Here is a 13,242-nt window from a genome sequence, read left to right as displayed (position 1 = left end):
AATAGCTCTAAACAGGACTTCCCGCTCACCACTCCTATGCCTTGTACACTCAGGATACTGATGGCATTCAAAAGTGTGTACAGTTCTAGGCCGGACAATACAAAACCTTTATTTCTGAAATAATCTTCTGTCAGAAGCTTCAAGGCGCCGTGGAATCTGGACTTCATCAATAGTCTTAACTCATGTATAAGACATTAGTACACATTCCGTTGTAGGTAACCAAGCATTGATACACCATGTGGCTATACACTCACAAATCTTTAGATAACGCAGAGCTACAGGGTGTATTTCAGCTATTGTTTCTTTAAGCAACACATATACCAATCTGGCAATACAAAGGAACCCTGGGTGTAACTCATTGACATCTGGCGCCACAACATTCTGATGCTCGTCCTAAAAGTGAGTAAGTATGTACTGTTAAATAACACATTGATGCACCGCTGCCTACAGACTCAGCATTTTAAAAACAGTCTTCATGGGGCTAAAGAGCTAATTCTTCTATTTTTAAAATGCATATCACACGTGCATCTGTCAACAAACCTTTATATCAAAATACATACACAACCCTTGCATACTCCCAAGTTTAGAGCTTGGCGTGCTGGAGTATCTGATCTTTTAGAGCGTTGCTGACAAGACATTCATCATATCAGGGTGAACATATTTCTTTTCCTCAGACAACCCATTCACCAACCTTACCAGTTTATATACCTTGTTAGGGTCTAACAAACTGCATATATGAAGGATTGTTATTGATGTGTATAAGTCGTATAGACACTCGTGAGCATTCTGCTGTGGATCGTTGATTTTATGAAGCATACCAAAGGTTATAATAGTCATGTTTGACACAAGGGTTGACAACAGTCACAGCTAAACCTTTAACAGGCCATATGGCATCGTAGGGGACGCCAGAAGTTTCCTCTTCAAAATCTGTGCTATGGTAGGTGGAAATCATAATTGTAATGAGGCTCTTTGTTTTGCTTTGTTGAACTTTCAGTCTGTTTTGAACAGCATAAGCAGTAGAAATGTATGTCTGTAACTTTTGAAGGCTGACCCTCTGCTATGGCTCTTTTTGCTGATACTTTCTATTGTTCAAAAAAGAAAGAAAGACACAGTTAGATAAAAAATCAAATGTTAGCGTATACAGGTTAAGTGTCTACAATAATTTTACTAACCTTTGTATTTGCGTGGGACTTGGTGGCTGCGCTGAAATTTTGAGAGTCGCAAAGGTCTATCGACCCATAACCGTTGTCGAAGCTTGCACGCTGCTATTACAGAAACCCTAAATCTTCATAGACATGTGAGTTAGAGGGAGCTATAGATTCGTCACCGTATTCCTTGCCGATGGAATTGTTTCCAACATTTACTTTGTTACAAGAAGCTTTGCTGCTGCTGGAGGCACCTTTAATATGAGATATCAGTGAGGCAGCTCCTCGAGTCTGAGCGCTTCCATCCGACGGCAGAGGTCCTCATGAAAGCCTGTGACTTCCTGACCATCCTCTTTAGGGGCGCTCTGCTGAGCATTCTTATCCAATACGGATGGTATCAGGCTATGATAATAGCTATCAATAGTGCCCTGACCGCCAACTAAGGGTGTACCTTTGATGAGAGGGCTGTATCTCATCCTGTGGGCAGAGAGGTCTCTTTCTAAAGGATGACTCTTAGTTGTTGCATAGATGACTTAGGAGATCCTTATATGTATTCCAATCAACCCAAAAAGAGGTGTACACCTCTACGTAGCAGCATGGTCACCTCATCTCAAAGGGTTCAGGTTCGCTGAGAGCTGCTGCATAACCCAACCCCTAGACACATGGCCTAGCCACATGACTAACATGTGACCCTGGTGTTGTCACAACACACCTGATCCCACCCCAGGCCACGTGACACCACACCTATACCTACGTCAGTTCCAGGGAGAGACAACCAGGGGACCAGAAGTCCCGGTCAATCATGATGTCACTTACGGGGCAGGGACAACTGTCACTTATACTTGTTTATTATTTTGTAATTGTGAAAGTTTCATGCCTTTCATCAGTACTAAAGCGAGAGCCTCACTGTGCAATCATGCTGCAACAAGAGGCATAGCACCTGTGAAAGCTGTGCTAAAGAAGACCTGGGCATGATGTGTGTTATTCTCCCTCTATCACTTCCATTCCCCTTTTTCCGGCATTTGTCTTTATCTTGCACCTCTCCCTTGGTACAGATGGAGTCACACTGTGGGAAGTAATGCAGATGAAAATCATAAATGTAACAATACCTCATGTTACGAGCATTTGCAGTCAGTTTTTTACTCCAGTAATCGGGAGCAGAGTAATCATATCTTGTTGTAAAATACATAATATTTTCCTCACTTCTAGATGATGGTAGATGTGGTTCTTGAATATTTCCGCAATCTTTGCAAGCCTACCTCTCTGAAAGTCTCCGGTTGCCACATGTACGCTCCAAAGCTGCTTTCTGGCATATTGACTATTCACTCAACTAATTGCAGAAAAAGAACCCGAGAAATTATTTACTACAGTTGCAGAACCAGCTGTGATGCTTCAGTTAGTATCTGGAAAATACAGCCCTCATCAATATCTTCTCACATGTCATTGCTATTTTCTGCTTTATTTCCACAAAATGCTTAACCATGAATTCAGTTTTGATTGTGGCCTCCATTTTAACAGATGTGAATTGCTTCATTAGGGTTTATAAGTAGACCATGCTTCTTCTTCTTCTTCTTCTTCTATGTACTTTTATCTCTTTGTTTCTCCTCCACTAGTCCTATCAGTTAAATTAAATTCTTTATGACAAAAGTCCACAAATCTTCACAGTACACTTTAATGACCACACAGAAACAATTTACGTCACAAAGAAAATACATATATTTAACTGGGCCTGCTTATCAACTAATGTATAGGTGGCTTTGTTCCATCAATGATGTTCACTCATATCAAAAGTCAGCAAGTTGTGAAGCTTCACAAAACAATATTGGGTGTCCTAAGTAGCAGCGTTTATATACCATTGTGTCAAAGATAATATCAGCCAGCTGTGTAGGGTGGATGGTTATATTTATCTTTATTACTTCACTGTCTTTCAAGATTCATGCTTCATATGATATACTTTACGAGCTGTATTTGCATTGCAGATGCACCGACGCTTATGAGATCTCACTTGGAATTGTTTTAGGCCTTGGAGTTCCCTGATACCTTATTTTACATTAGTGGTAATAGATGGTGATAACATTTTCACCCCACGTCCCCAGGGACACTATTACAGGCCTATTAGAGAATCAGTTGGAGTTTGATGTCGACTTCATGTTATTTCAGAATGCCAAAATCTCTCATACGTCTGTAACAATGGGGCCTCATCATAATTCTAAAGTGCAACAAATGGGCGCTATTTATTAGCTGCCATGTTTTGGGCATTTGAAGGAAGAAATTATCAAGGTGATTTCAAGTATTTCAAGAGAAACTTTAAAATCCAAAGTTCTTCAAGTTCTCCCATGAACTTGGCCATATGCAAATCAGTCTGACCCTGTGCCTCATGGGAAAAGTCCAGCCCGAACTGCTCCGTAATAGAATCAAGCATCAGTAAGAGGTTGAAGAATTTCACTGGCACCTTTACTCTCAAGGTCAGGTATTCTTTCTGCAACTACTCTTTCTAGCATTTGTTAATTAGATTAATACTGATTTTTCTCTTAATAGTGGAGACTGCAGGTGCTAAGCTTACCCTATTTTTAAACATGAGTGAACAGTGTTAACCTTTGAAGTAGCAGATTTAAGGTTCTGGGTGCAGGAAGAATTTGTTTCCAGGTATTTCTTATTTCTTCCCAAATTCATTCTTTCACTAATGCAGTGGCAATCATCTATGCTGTGTAGGAAACCATATCTCATGGAGATTTGCAATCATGGCTACATACTGACCACTCTCTGTCCTTTAAAAAGAGTTGCCTAAATGCTGGATCTTGGGCCATTCCTAGTTGTTCTCAGGTTAAAGTAGGAGTGGAATGATATTACCTGAATACTTGTACAGGTAAAAACAATGATGTTTCACTGCTGGCGTCCTTTTTTTGAAACATTGCCATCTTTTTTGGTTGTTGGCTAACTCATACTATAAACAGTATTCTCAGCAACCTCTCCCTTGATATTGTGACAAAACGTAGAAATTCATTCTTATAAAATTCTATGGTAAAATTCTCATTTGAAACTCATTGAATTAATTCTTCAACTTTGAGCATGGTTTGCTAGATTTAATTACTGTAGAGGCAGTGAAAGGTGGTTGAAAAAGGCAGTCTATATTAATGCCTTTCTTACATTTCAGGGTGAAAGTTAGCTGGTCCTCTTAATCCTGGCCTGGACCAGGTTGTCACTCTATACCTGCAGGATAATCAGCATCATGATCGGATCCATCTCTGTTTTTTAAACTTTATCCATAGGAGTCCTTGGGGCAATGGTCTCAGGAGCTCTACTGTCAATAATAAATAGCAGGCACAAAAGTTTTCCTTTCAGTGTACTGTATTTTTCCATCAGAGCAGCATTGCTTGATTTATGGTTGACAGGCCTTCGTGGCAATCTTCTTGAACTGAAATGAGTGTGTACTTGTCTGCAATCCAGGGTTTTAAAGGGGACAAAATGTATTCAGGTCTCAATTAAGAGTGACTTAATGTTTATTGTGCATGATAAATACTGATACCTTGGTAATCTGTATTTATTGTGTAGCGTAGTTCCTATATTCCCAATAGGCTCTGCGAATTGAAATAATATATCCTATAGATTAGACGTAGGCCTGAGGTCGACTAGGTCTCTATCGAATATATTAAACTTAATAGTGAATGCCAGCTAGCTCAGAGGTCACTAGAAACTTTCTTGAATTCACAAGAAGGGATTAGTTTCTGACAATCGCATAAACATGACAACTTTTTTTCCCAAGAATAAGAAACGTATCTCTAGAGTCGTGGAAACAATAGATAAGTATTTCACTCAGTCACTAGTGCATGCTTCGTTTCTACAGAGGTGCAGAGAAATAGAGCGACAGGCGTTTTTAATAAAAGGTTTTATTGAACAGTCTTCTTTCTCATGCAAGTAAAGTGAACTGCTGCAATCTTAATGCAGACTGTAATGTATAATGGTTACAGTGAGAACAATATTATAAAAACAATACTGTAAGAGAATCGTATGGTTTCTAAACCATATATAAACAACGGGTGGAGTTTAAAAGTTTGTGCATTGCCCACAAGGCAATTTATGGTCAAGCCCCTGCTTACATTAAAGAACGCCTTGGAGTCTATAAACCTACACGATCACTAAGGTCTTCGAACACTCAACTGCTGTCCTGCCCCGCTATAAATTAGCAACGAAGGGCGGCAGATCCTTCTCAGTGGTAGTTCCACAGGTTTGGAATAGACTCCCAGAGTCTCTTCGTAAGGAACCCAATCTGTTGCAGTTTAGGAAATCGCTAAAAACACTTCTGTTTAGGGAGGCCCTAAGCTCTTCTTAGTGCCAGGGCTTTATGTATCTGCTTTTCTGTTAGCATAGCTTTTCTTCTGTCAATAGCGCCTTGAGACCTGACGGTGATTTGGCGCTATATAAGCTGTAGTTAACAATAACAAAATACATACATAAATAAAAATGACTAAAAATACCCAACTGGTGCTTCTAAAATACACCTACCCCAATGTACCTAACCTAAGTCTAGTACGCAGGAAGGAGTAAGTGTGGTGTAGCATAGGTTTAGTTTTTCTTTGCCAAGAATCTATCCAAGGTTTCTCTAGGTTCTAATCAGCTCCATACCTTAGTTTAGAATGAAGGAGGTCTGGTATCTCAGTCTCGGGACTCGATTTCCCAACACCCCGCAAGGATAGCTTGGAAACACTTGAGCTAGATTCTCGCCAAGAGAAACGCAGCCTCTCGATCTGTGCGTCAGCTGGAGGGTCGGCTTCCTTTGGAACTTGCTGTAGCGAGCTGCGTCGGGCAAGTAGATAGTCGAACTGCTCCGAACCACCGTGTCTTGCTAGAGCAAGTGAAGGCATATTTATACCTTGAAGGTGTCTAGTTTGACGCAAAGTCTGACATAATAACATCAGGAAAGAACCCCAAGGGAATAGTAGTTCTTTGTCAAGTACATGAGTTCTTGGACAAATCAATATTCAAGCAAGGGAAGGTCCCTGACTGCTTAACCCGATTTTCCAAGAAATCGTAGTGACGTTTTGATACGGGTGGAAGTAGCCATGCCTGTATTTGGTCTGCATGGGCTATGTATAAATAAGGAAATGATTTCTATGCCTATATTAGGGCAGTGTTAATTGTACCTATATAAGGGCATGAATCGGGAAAATTCACTCGGATACTAAAACACCATACAACATGCACTCCACTTTATTATGTACGATATTACTAAGTTCTAAACACATAAAACATATCTTAAAACATGATGTGTAAACCCTCCCCCAAAATACATAAAAATGCATTCAAAATGGTTGCACAAGAAAAGAGTATTTGTGTTGTACGCATTTAAAAGCAATGTTTCATTTAAAGCATATAGATGACATTTAAAAAACGCTATCCAAATGAATCATGAAAATACATTTATGAAATGGCTCTTAAATACAGAACAAAAGATCTAAACCATTCCTTGACAGAATATATCAATTGTTTGGTTGTGGACCAGGTCAAATATTGTTGCTCGGAAATATTCAAAGAAGTCTTGTTCTCTAGGAATAGTTCTACTTTAAGCAGATTACTTTGTGCCAAAAAAAGTTCAATTTTGGAAAAAAGTCAAATCATAGAAAAATAGAGTTCCAAAGTTAGAAGATTGTTTTTGAAAAGTGAAGGTCGAATTCAGAGAACACTGTGTGCTAACTTCAAAAGTCAGTGTCATTGTTTGGAGAAAAAATCAACTCCTCTAAGCTGGTAAAGAATGCGTCTACTACTGTATGTGAAAGTTGGACTACTTCGTTAAGCAGATCAATTGCACATAGATGAGAAGCATCACCGTCAGCGTCAGCCGCATTAGCAATGTTCGAAGTAGATGGTACCCGTGTGCCTGTTGCTCCACGTATCTCACCGTCTGCAGATTGTGTCTGTTAGATCTCAACGAATGCCGTCATCAGGATTGGTAGCCGCTGGGAACAACACAGTGCATGATCCGTTACAGGTTCAAGCAAAGTATCAACTTCCGTTGGCAGGAATGATGGTAGTGTCAGACAGATGTCTAGCATGCATTCTTCTCCACATAGCAGGCATCGTACAACAGGTAAGATGCAATCTTGCCAGATTGGTTGAAATGATAGAAACCACGTGGTATTTAGATCTCTTAAACGAGCCAAGCCCAGAATTTGTATCATGCGCTCACGACACTTCATTGCCAGGAGGGTGTTCTCCAAGGTGATCTGGATGTCGATGGTGACTTGACTTGCCATACCAGAGCAGAATGTAGAAAAAATAGTATTCTTGCTACGAGACCCACAACGAGAGGCAGGCCGCCAAACACAGTGTGCACGAAGTTTAGAAATATGCCTAGGACTTAAATACATTTCCAATACCACTCGTATCAGAAATGTTTAAGATACGACCTAACATTTCTGAGAAATGTATAGGGCAGTTTGTCGATAAAAGGGCATGTATCTCTGCAGAAGTCCTTGCAACCTGCTGATCATACGTCTCTTTGGCCGAGTCAGTGGCACAGTTATTTGTAAAAGAATGTCTTTCAGTCTGCTTAAAATATCAATTCGAATAGAAGAGATGGTCAGTGAAGGCCATAAAGGTGACTCTGTGATCATTCAACATAATGTAGCTTTCATTAGAAAGCTGCCTAAAAATTGGATCTATCACTCCAGCTGGAGAACCTTGCAGGTGGCAGGATAAGTTGTTCGAGGAACCATCGCAGGCGCCGTGTAAATTAATACCCTGACATAAGAGTGAACCACTTAGTGTGTTTTCACAATTCGTACCACTTAGAAACACTTATTTTCTCCCACTCCAACATTTGTGTGTATAAGGTAAATACCAGGATGTCTTGATGTATTCTTTACCCAACCTTTCATATACGCCCGCTGGTATATGTTTTAAACAATACTGAAAATGGAAAATCGTCACAGGCAGAGTGATTGTACCATGTATTATCCATTCTGTCGCTGGTTTCTCTGAAACAGTTAACGGTAATCTTTCCAGTTTTTCTATGCTCAGCACCGTATAGTCTGCCCCTCTTTGTGCCAAAGTGATTTGTTTATCTGTAAGGTTAAACTCAGAAAACAATGACGTGGTGTTGATTAGACACCATGGCACATATCTAGAACGAAGGTTTTGCAACGTTCAGCCCAAAAGCATTATAGAGCGCAATTGTGACTGACCATGCTGTAACATGACCAAGTCCTGTTCCATTATGTCAATGGCAGAGGATACTATGCTGTCCAAAGAATATATTCTTGATGACAGAGTCGTTAACCCATTGTCGACTACAGAGAGAGATTTCTCTAAATTAATACGATAAATTTCTCGTATCCATTCTGCAGTCTCTGCTTGCGTTGTTTTCCATGCTTCATTATATATGGCACAGATACCGGCGTATATAAAACGTTTATGACGCGGTTTCGCAGGTCCTTGTAAGAAGTCCCTTAAATCAACGCCATCTTTAAGTAAAGATAAGTGTTGTTTTACTTCCTTCAGTGTAGATTTTTGTAGCCACTCAAGGCACAGTTTTCCTACACTGTATGATGCTACTATCCCTGGATGTTGTCTCTGGACATATCTTGGATCTGGCCTAGTGAATGTGAAACCTTGTGTTTTATTCAGGACTCTATCTTGACAGTTGTTTGTGCCTGTGGGCCAGATTAACATTTTTTTCCAATCAGGATCTGTTCTGTTGTTTAGTAAAATAGTTTTAAGGTCAACTACCCCCTCTGAAGTGTTACTTCTTTCTGGTGTAGGTGTAGGTACTGACGTTTAAAAAAAAATCTTTTATTTTAGCTAATCCAAGACAAGATGTCTGTTGAACAGTGTCATTCAAAAACATTATTTGTTCTGGGATAATGCAGGCTCTAAATAGAGCTTCTGAGCCCTGCACCTGCCAGTCTTTTGTGCCCCAGACAGTTTTTGTCTCAATGGTGTCTTTCCAAAAGTCAAAACCTAATGTAGACAGCTGAGCATAAAAGGCATCAGAATACATTTGCGTTGTATTTGTCAACATACTTTTCATTCCTGTCCTATTAACATTTTTAAAGTAAAATGATTCTTGGTTGGAAATATTAAAGCCTGAAAAGTATGGAAATTTGTCATAAAATGTTTTTGAGCTACCTTTTGGTGGCGTTGGACAATGTTCCCATTGATTACAAGTAAAAACATTTCTAGGGTTTGCAGATCTATGTAAGAAATTATGACCATAGTGAATATAACAGTACATTTGTTCATAATCTGATGAACCTTCTAAGTATTCATGATTTGTAAATTTTGCAGACATTTCTAAGTCTGACATCATGTTATTAATAGTCTCAAAGTCCCAATCATCCGAAAATGTGCTGGGTGAAACAAAATCACTCAAGGAAACCTTGAATTGGTGTGGAATCTTCAACAGCTCCGCTGGACGAAGAATGTCATATTCAGTTCTGTCCCAAGCTATAGCACCTGGTATAGGAATGGCTGTGATGTTTATTGATGACAAGTCTCTTTGTTCATGATGAGATGATTTGTGTGGCTTGAGGAGTAAGTTCATGTTCTTTCTTATTGTGTCCTTAGTACTATATTTTCAATTGATCAGCATTCCCAATGTAAATACCAGAGTCAACCAAAGTAGAAGACAAAGTACACCTAAGATAATCCATACTTCAACCCATGGTGAAACCAGATATATTTTTTCCAGTTGTTGCAAGAGTTCTGTTGCTTGTTCTTTAAAAGTTGTTTTAGCTGGCGGCGTTTCAGGTTCACTTGGATTCTCGGAAAATGTATCAAAGTTAATGAAGTAGCCAGAGGCAGTTCTGTCAATTGTAGGAATTGCTTCTGGATTTGATGAAATCGCTGGAATCTCTTGATCACTTGTCATATTAGTATGCTCCGATGCTATATCATTGTAGACAGGTGTTTCTTCACAAACTGTTATTTGGGTCTCAAGAGGCACAAGTTCCATGGCTTTGTTACATAGTCCTTTGTTCTGTACTGCAGAGTCTTCAAATGTTATCAGTCTCTCAGTCTGAACTTCTTGGATTGTAGCCAGATTCGGGCGTCTGCTACATCTTTGGAGTCCACTTGGCCTACTACTTATGATCGACCACCTGATGTGTTTTTTACCAGGTTGATGCATACAAACCCGTTCTCCTTTCTTCCAGCAAGGGGCGGCAGACGTACTGTTCTTGATCCGTGAATGGCTAAAACAGGTACTGGTTGTCTGTATGAAGGCCCAAATTCCTTCTTGTCTGCGATCTTTTCTCTGACTAGATCCCCAATCTTTGGAATCCAGGCAGGCCTTGCTGGGACGGGTGGTTTTTCTTCAGTGGTCTTTGGCTTCGGGATTATGTTGCTTTGATTTTTTCTTGTTTCATTTAAGTCCTGCAAAACAGCCAAAGGTTCTTTGATATCAAAAGGCTTTTGTTCTACTACTGAAGTGTGATGATCAAGGTCCTGGACAATCATTCTAGTTCCAAAAAGGATTTCATATGGAGTGATACCCCCCAGAGAACTTCTTAACAGATTGTTAACACTACACTTATTAGATGTTTGACCCACCTGTCACCCGAGCCTAGTACCCTAGCTGTTATAGATTTCTTTATGTCCCGTTTTTTTTTCTCCGCAACCGAATCTCCCTCAGGATGGAATGGACTAGAATACCGCAATGCAACGCCCTGATTGGCCATGGCCTCCTTGTAAGCTTTTGAGCTAAATGCAGGACCCTGGTCAGAATGTAGCGTGCCGACTGCGTATGTGCCGATAAAGACTTGCAAATCTTTTATAACAGTTCGGGCATCAGCCGAGCGCTGGGGCCACATCCAAATGAATCTCGTCTTAATATTTATGGGACCGCATTTGTCCATAGTGACATCTGCGTGTAGATAGTCTAATGCTGCCTAACAAGGGTGTCTGTACTGGGCTGGCTACGCTGTAGTCAGGTATCTGGTGGGGTTCTATGCTGCGATCTATGTTGCAGTCATGGCAATTAATTGCAAATGTGTTAATGTGACTATTCATCCCTGGCCACCAGTACATCTCTTTTAATTCTAGTATAGATTTAGAGATCCCCTGATGCATCAGACCTTCTCCCAAATGAGCTTCGTGTATCAAAGCTACTCTACGTTTCCTGTTTGGAATTACTCTATCCCCCACTCCAGGGATTCGAGCAAAAGGAACGGAGTTGGCATCAATTATGTATGAATATTTGAGTGGATAGTTTTGAGGTAACGCTGCACCGCTGCCTTTGCTTGTCGCATTGCCAGCTAGCATTATTTTGCTGTCTATTTTCGTTTTTGAATGAGTGATTGCAGCTACGGAAGCCGTTTGCACAGCTGCCTTCACGGCTTCATCAGCCAATGAATTCCCTGCAACGTGAACGCCATTACGTTGATGACTCATTGTATGGCTCACGTGAGCTTTCTGTAGTTCTTTTCGTAACTGAACTATGTGTTCCCAAAGCAATTTATGCTTGATTGTGCCACCTTTTGCATCTTTGAAACCGTTTTCAATTCAGTTCTGCAAGTATTTGTTATAAGATTGAACGCAATAATACGAATCGCACACTATGAGTGTGGGGAATTCACGATCTGTATTTTCATCTTGGAAGCCTGTAGCTTCAGCTCGCTGAGCTGTTCAATCTCTGAGAGATTGTGTTTTTGTGGGATCACTGAAAGAATATCGACTACCACAATATCGAGTACCCAAAATATCGAGGTGAAAATATCTACTACAAAAATATCGAGTTTGTATGTACAAACAGGTAAGTACAAAAATATCGACTACAAAATATCGTTTACAAAAATATCGTTGTAAAAAATATCGACTTTACTAAAAACAATGTTTAATTACATTAATATAAAAAATTAATTACTAAAATATAATTAACAATACTTAAAATAACTTTTAATAATCAAATATTTAATGAAAGTAAAAAAATATATATATTTTTAATCATATTTCTTAAAACATATATATATAGTAACAACATTTAATTAAATAATAGGCAATATTGTATATGTACCCCAAAAACCCAAAACTGACCCTGAACCCTAAAAATACCCCTTTACCCAAAAACTAAAAACTGACCCTGAACCCTAAAAATAACCCTTTACCCAAAAACTGAAAACTGACCCTGAACCCTAAAAATACCCCTTTACCCAAAAACTGAAAACTGACCCTGAACCCTAAAAATACCCCTTTACCCAAAAACTGAAAACTGACCCTGAACCCTAAAAATACCCCTTTACCCAAAAACTGAAAACTGACCCTGAACCCTAAAAATACCCCTTGACCCAAAAACTGAAAACTGACCCTGAACCCTAAAAATACCCCTTTACCCAAAAACTGAAAACTGACCCTGAACCCTAAAAATACCCCTTGACCCAAAAACTGAAAACTGACCCTGAACCCTAAAAATACCCCTTTACCCAAAAACTAAAAACTGACCCTGAACCCAAAAAATACCCCTTTACCCAAAAACTGAAAACTGACCCTGAACCCTAAAAATACCCCTTTACCCAAAAACTGAAAACTGACCCTGAACCCTAAAAATACCCCTTTACCCAAAAACTAAAAACTGACCCTGAACCCTAAAAATACCCCTTTACCCAAAAACTGAAAACTGACCCTGAACCCTAAAAATACCCCTTTACCCAAAAACTGAAAACTGACCCTGAACCCTAAAAATACCCCTTTACCCAAAAACTAAAAACTGACCCTGAACCCTAAAAATACCCCTTTCATTTAACATAATTAGCAATTAATCAATTAAATAAAATTAATTACCAATTACATTTTAATTAATTAACAAAAATTTTTAAATTAACAATTAATTAAATATTACTACCAATTATTAAATTAACATATTTAATTAATTATAATTAAATTACTTCCCACCCTATTCCCCTATAAACCCACAACCCACTAGAGAAAATACATTATTTTAATTGACATAATTAGCAATTAATCAATTAAATAAAATTAATTACCAATTAAATTTTAAATAATTAACATATATTATTTAATTACCAATTAATTAATTATTACTACCAATTAATAAATTTACATATTTAATTAATTATAATTAAATTACTTCCCACCCTATTCCCCT

At 39.0% G+C, this 13,242-nt stretch overlaps 1 pseudogene; it reads right to left on the bottom strand.

Moving 5' to 3' along the window:
- Positions 1 to 452: 452 nt before the first annotated feature.
- On the bottom strand, positions 453 to 4,376 carry LOC144820173 (uncharacterized; annotated as a pseudogene).
- Positions 4,377 to 13,242: the final 8,866 nt, after the last annotated feature.

This window comes from Lissotriton helveticus, chromosome 2_1, assembly GCF_964261635.1.
Source record: "Lissotriton helveticus chromosome 2_1, aLisHel1.1, whole genome shotgun sequence".
NCBI classification, from domain to species: Eukaryota; Metazoa; Chordata; class Amphibia; order Caudata; family Salamandridae; genus Lissotriton; species Lissotriton helveticus.
This window is presented reverse-complemented; position numbering and strand designations above follow the sequence as displayed.